The sequence below is a fragment of the Bidens hawaiensis genome, unplaced genomic scaffold, assembly GCF_021521415.1.
Source record: "Bidens hawaiensis isolate Kalapana, Puna unplaced genomic scaffold, B.hawaiensis_p1.1 tig00001382_1, whole genome shotgun sequence".
NCBI lineage: Eukaryota > Viridiplantae > Streptophyta > Magnoliopsida > Asterales > Asteraceae > Bidens > Bidens hawaiensis.
The window spans coordinates 1,152,458-1,157,972 of record NW_027491078.1 but is presented as its reverse complement, the minus strand read 5'-3'; the positions used below and the strand labels follow the sequence as shown (position 1 = coordinate 1,157,972).

Sequence of the window (5,515 nt, the reverse complement as noted above, 5' to 3'; positions counted from 1 at the left end):
AATTTTTTATTATATAATAAATATGATTTAGGTTTTAATTTATTTTATACATTTTTATAAATAGTAAAAATGTTTACTTTTTTTAAACAAGCATATTAAGAAAAACTAAAAAAAGATTGTGCTTTTAGAATTTTTAAAAGTTTTGTGAACTCGTTAAAAAAATACATTCATCAAAGTACCCTATTTTTAATAAAAAAAATTATTCCGAAATGCTCATTAAAAAAAACTAAACAAGATTTTGTTTTTAGAATTTTTAAAAAATTAAATCATGTCAATTATTAAATAAAAACCAAAATATATATAAAGTGAATTGTCTGAAAAGGAAAAGAAAATATAACATGGACCAATATTTATTTGATATGTGACATGACTTGGGTCGCAGCCTAGATACCTAGGTTGTGATATTTCTTCATCTTCTTTATTTTTATTAATTTCACATGGCAACCCACCAATATCTTAGGTCACCAATAATAGAAGTAGCATTAATATTTTATTGACAAAAAATGTAAAATGTTAAGAAAGTAGGTGTTGACCTTTATTTTCCTTCTTTTTTTTTTTGGCTAATAAAAGTATACTATAAACAACATCTTGGCACAACACAAGCTGCAACAACACCACCAAAGCTGGACACCCAAAAATGGAGTTTCTAATTATTTTGTATCTACTCTTATTTTACATACTCATCCGAGCCACTTTCTCACTTTTTGGGGTCGACAAACCCATGAAGTTACCTCCAGGACCGACACAGCTACCGATTATCGGAAACCTCCACTTGCTTGGAGACCAATCGCATCGGTCCCTAGCCAAACTAGCCGAAATACATGGCCCGATAATGTCCTTAAAACTTGGCCGTCTCACCACACTTGTCATCTCCTCTGCCACTGCGGCTAAAGAAGTACTCCAAAAGCAAGACCTTGAATTCTCCGCAAGTCATGTCCCTGACGCCGTGCATGCATGTAACCACGCCCAACACTCCATAGCGTGGCTCCTGTATGCACCGAGTGGCGCATCCTTAGAAGGATCCTGAATTCTAACATCTTCTCCAACTCCTCCCTTGAAGCCAACCAGCACTTGAGGAGCCAGAAAGTTGAAGAGCTCGTAGCATACTGTCGAAAAGCTAGTCTATCGAATGTTCGGGTAGACATCGGTCGTGCAGCATTCAGAACCTCACTGAATCTTTTGTCCAACAACTTTTTCTCCATGGATCTAGCGGATCCATACGAGGATTCGGGTAAAGAGTTTAAGAAGGTGATTAGTAACATTATGGTGGAGGTTGGAAAACCAAACCTTGTGGACTATTTTCCGATGTTGGAGAAGATTGATCCGCAAGGTATACGAAGAAGATTAAATCGTCATTTTGGGAAGGTTCTGGAGATATTTGAGAAGTTAATTGAAGAGAGGTTACGAATGGGGAGACTGAAGCAAGATGATGTGTTGGATGTGTGTTTAAAATTTAGTCAAGACAACCCAAAAGAGTTGAATCATACACACATAAAGAGCTTGCTTTTGGTGAGTAAAATATTACATTCTCTTTTTTCTTAATAGTATTTGTTATTGTATATATCTTGTAATAGCTCAGCTACCGTCACACCATAATATTGTTTATTTTGATCGGGACATACCATCATCGTCGCACAGATTTGCTTTTGGTTGCTCAGGTGGAGACTTATCATGAGATCACCTATCCTGATATTATTCCCACCCGAGCTCGCTTAACTGTGGAGTTCCCCTCTCATCCACTACCATTAAGTGTCCAAAATGTGATGATAGGGAAGTTATCCACCTCCTTATAAACCAGGCTTGGTTTTGCTCACCAACCAATGTGGGATGTAACAATCCACACCCCCCAGGGGTCCGGCGTCCTCGTGGAACCTAGCACCAACGGTTAGACCTTGGCTCTGATACCATCTGTAATAGCTCACCTACCGCCGCATCATAATATTGTTAACTATGGCTGAGACGTACCACCATCACCTCACGGATTTGCTTTTGGTTGCTCAGGTGGAGACTTCCTATGAGATCACCTATCCTGATACTACTCTCACCGGAGCACGCTTAACTGTGGAGTTCTCTTCTCATCTACTACAATTAAACGCCCAAAACGCGTTATGATGAGGAAGTATCCATCTTCTTATGAAGAAAGCTTCGTTCTTCTTCCTAACCGATGTGCGATGTCACATATCTAATATAATATTTGTATAAATTTCAGCTCCCTTAATCTCTCTCCATTTCTTACTTAACTAGCTTAAATTTCACCGGCCCTACTCTTATAAAAATTTCATTCATGACTTACAATTCAACGAAATTAATTTTTACGCATTGAATTCGACCGGCTTATTTTTTCTACCATGGATTTAATGTGATAGTGACCATTATTACATTATAGTGCCGATGGGGTCTTCCATTCCCTCTTCCAATGTTCTCTTTGCCTTAATCAATTCCTCGTTTTATAATGTCGTCGCTTGATCATCTTTTCATCAAGATGATGATAAAGTCAATGGAAATTCTAGTGGACATTATTCACATCATACAAACAAAACCCCTTAAACGAAAGGTCAAGTAAGGGGCAACGGGTAGGAAAAATGGAGGTCTAGGCTTAAGAAGAGTTAAGATGTTTGTCATATTTTTGATGGAAAATCTTTGTTATAAGGCCTCATCTACTCAACATGCTTGCCAAATCGATAAACACCTATGCAGTGTTTGGTATGCATGAATGACAGAGGGAATAAAATGACTAATTGTAAATGAGTGAAAAAAGTGGTGTTTGGTTGCTCAATAAAATAGAATCAACGATTATACATAGAATCTCATTGCACCAAAACAATTTATTCTCACACCCCTTCTATTTTTTATTCATTCAATTCCTCTTTCACAATACTTTCTTAACACCACCACGTGACAACCACTACCCCCACCGCCACTACTACTACCATCGCTACCACCACCTTACCACCGCCACCACCGTCGCCATCACCACCTTACCACCACCGCCACCGTCGCCATCACCACTAACATCGCCACCATCGCCGCCATCACCACCACACCGCCGTCGCCTAACCACCACCGCCACCACCACTATTACTGTCTGACCATCACCAGCCACCACGTACTGTCGCTGCCACCACCTGACCACTAGTGCTACCACCACAATCACCACCATTGTTACTGCCTGACCACAACCACCACCATCGCCACCACCACCACCAGACCACCAATGCTTCCACCACCCCCACCACTTGACCACCACCCCTGGCGCCTCACCGTCGCCACCGCCACCATCATTGTCGTCACCGAAGCCATCACCACTGTCGTCATTGCAACTTTTTGATTTTGGTAAAAAAAAATATTTTGAGATAAGAGTATTTTTATCGTTTCTATTTAATACCAAATAACTTAAGATAATAATTCATACAATTTCTATAGGTTAACCAAAAAAACAAATGAATGATAACGATTCATTTCTTTTCATTGTCCATTCAATTCTTTCTCCTATTTTATTCCTCTTCAATTCCATTAATTATCCCTAACCAAACATACTCTACTTCTTTTCATGTCAATCTCTTGGATTTATAGAGATCCCATCCCATGTATTTATGTTTTAGAATTTAGAAGTGTGCCATCTCATAAATATACTCCACATACACCATCTATTATCATTTTCGAGTGTTCGGGTGCTTATGTTATTGAAATATCACCCTAACCACACCCATATATATTAAGCCCCTTCATCCACTGATCCACTCAATGTATCTTTAATATTCTAGTACAAAAACATTAAAAAGGATTTTGGTGCGATATTCACACACAAGTTATTGTTTTCGATCAAAATACTTCACCTTTTAGCATCCTCGTCTCCGCAAAGCACAACTCACACACACTTCCAAACAGAAGTTACTTTTATTCCACAAGAAACATAAATATGAAATAAACTTCTATATACTTTTGAAAGTTTCAAAACACAACTCACACACACTTCCAAACAGAAGTTACTTTTATTCCACGAGAAACATAAATATGAAATAAACTTCTATATATTTTTGAAAGTTTCATCTATTTCTTGATAGTTTTTTCTCTTCTCTTAGTTTTAACATATATATCCATATGACGATCTAGGATTTGTTTGCTGCCGCACTGATACGTCCTCAAGTACCTTAGAATGGGCAATGGCAGAAGTATTATGCAACCCACACACCATGACTAAAGCCAAAGACGAGCTTGAAAAAGTTATTGGTAAAGGTAGCATCGTAAAGGAAGATGATGTCTTGAGGCTACCCTACTTATCATACATTGTAAAAGAAACCTTAAGACTACACCCGGCAGTTCCCTTACTCCTTCCTCGAAGAGTTGCTGATAAACAAGTACAACTCAATGGACACACAATTCCAAAGGGCACACAGGTTCTTGTGAATGCATGGGCCATAGGAAGAGACCCATCGATATGGGATGACTCACAAGACTTCAAGCCAGAAAGATTTTTGGACTCTCGGCTTGATGTCCGAGGACAAGATTTTGAACTAATACCGTTTGGTGCTGGACGAAGAATATGCCCTGGTTTGCCACTTGCAACCCGCATGGTCCCAATCATGTTGGGCTCATTACTCAATAACTTCAATTGGAGTCTGGACACAAACATTCAACATGAGGCTTTGGACATGACTGAGAAATTGGGATCACCTTATCAAAGGCCAAACCTCTTTGTGTTGTTCCAATACCACTGAATTAGTTATTAGCATTCGTGCAATCACATCTTATTTTTATGATCATCACTATCTGTTTATCCTCAACATTTATGTAAGACGTGTGCTTTTATTCGTATATTATGATTTGTTTAAGCGACTTTCAAGGGGTTCTTCTTTTGGAGTCTGAATTAGTTATTAGCCAGTTTCGGAATGAAAACGTTTTGTAGCAGTCGTTTTTGTTGGTGGACTCCCCCTGGTTAATGGTTAATTTCAAAAATTTTTAATTAGTTAAATAATAATAGAATATAATATCTTGAACTTTAGATATTGCAATCTGTCTATAAAATTGAACACTTGAAAAATGAAATGAAACTCGATAAATGGTTTTCATAAGCATTTGATAGGTGGATTTCATACACACCAATTCCATATATTGTTCATTTGTATGGTATCTCGAGTATTATAGGCATGTGATGAGATACTATGGCACTCGAGCATTATAGATATGATGAACGTCAAGTAGTGTTAGAATGAATCCTTGCCTTATCTTTAATACCAGGTTTCTGGGTGTCTTAAATAGTGGAGTGCATGAATGATTGAATAATAAACTTAAATATAAAAGCGGGATAGTTAACCAATTCAAGTTAGAGTGGAAAAACAATGTCGGCAACGCAGTTGATGTATGGTTATGTTTTATGTTGAATTGTTGAAATTTGTTGCCCTTCTGATTATTATTCATTGCAAGTTTTTTTTTCAGGGTTAAAATTGTTTGGGTTTGATTTATACATAAATTAGTTCTTACACTTTGAATAGATTTTGGGTTAGTCATGTTTATT

General features: G+C 37.6%; 1 pseudogene; it reads left to right on the top strand.

Annotated features, from left to right (window-relative positions):
* Positions 1–586: 586 nt before the first annotated feature.
* LOC143573837 (7-ethoxycoumarin O-deethylase-like) lies at positions 587–4,723 on the top strand (annotated as a pseudogene).
* Positions 4,724–5,515: the final 792 nt, after the last annotated feature.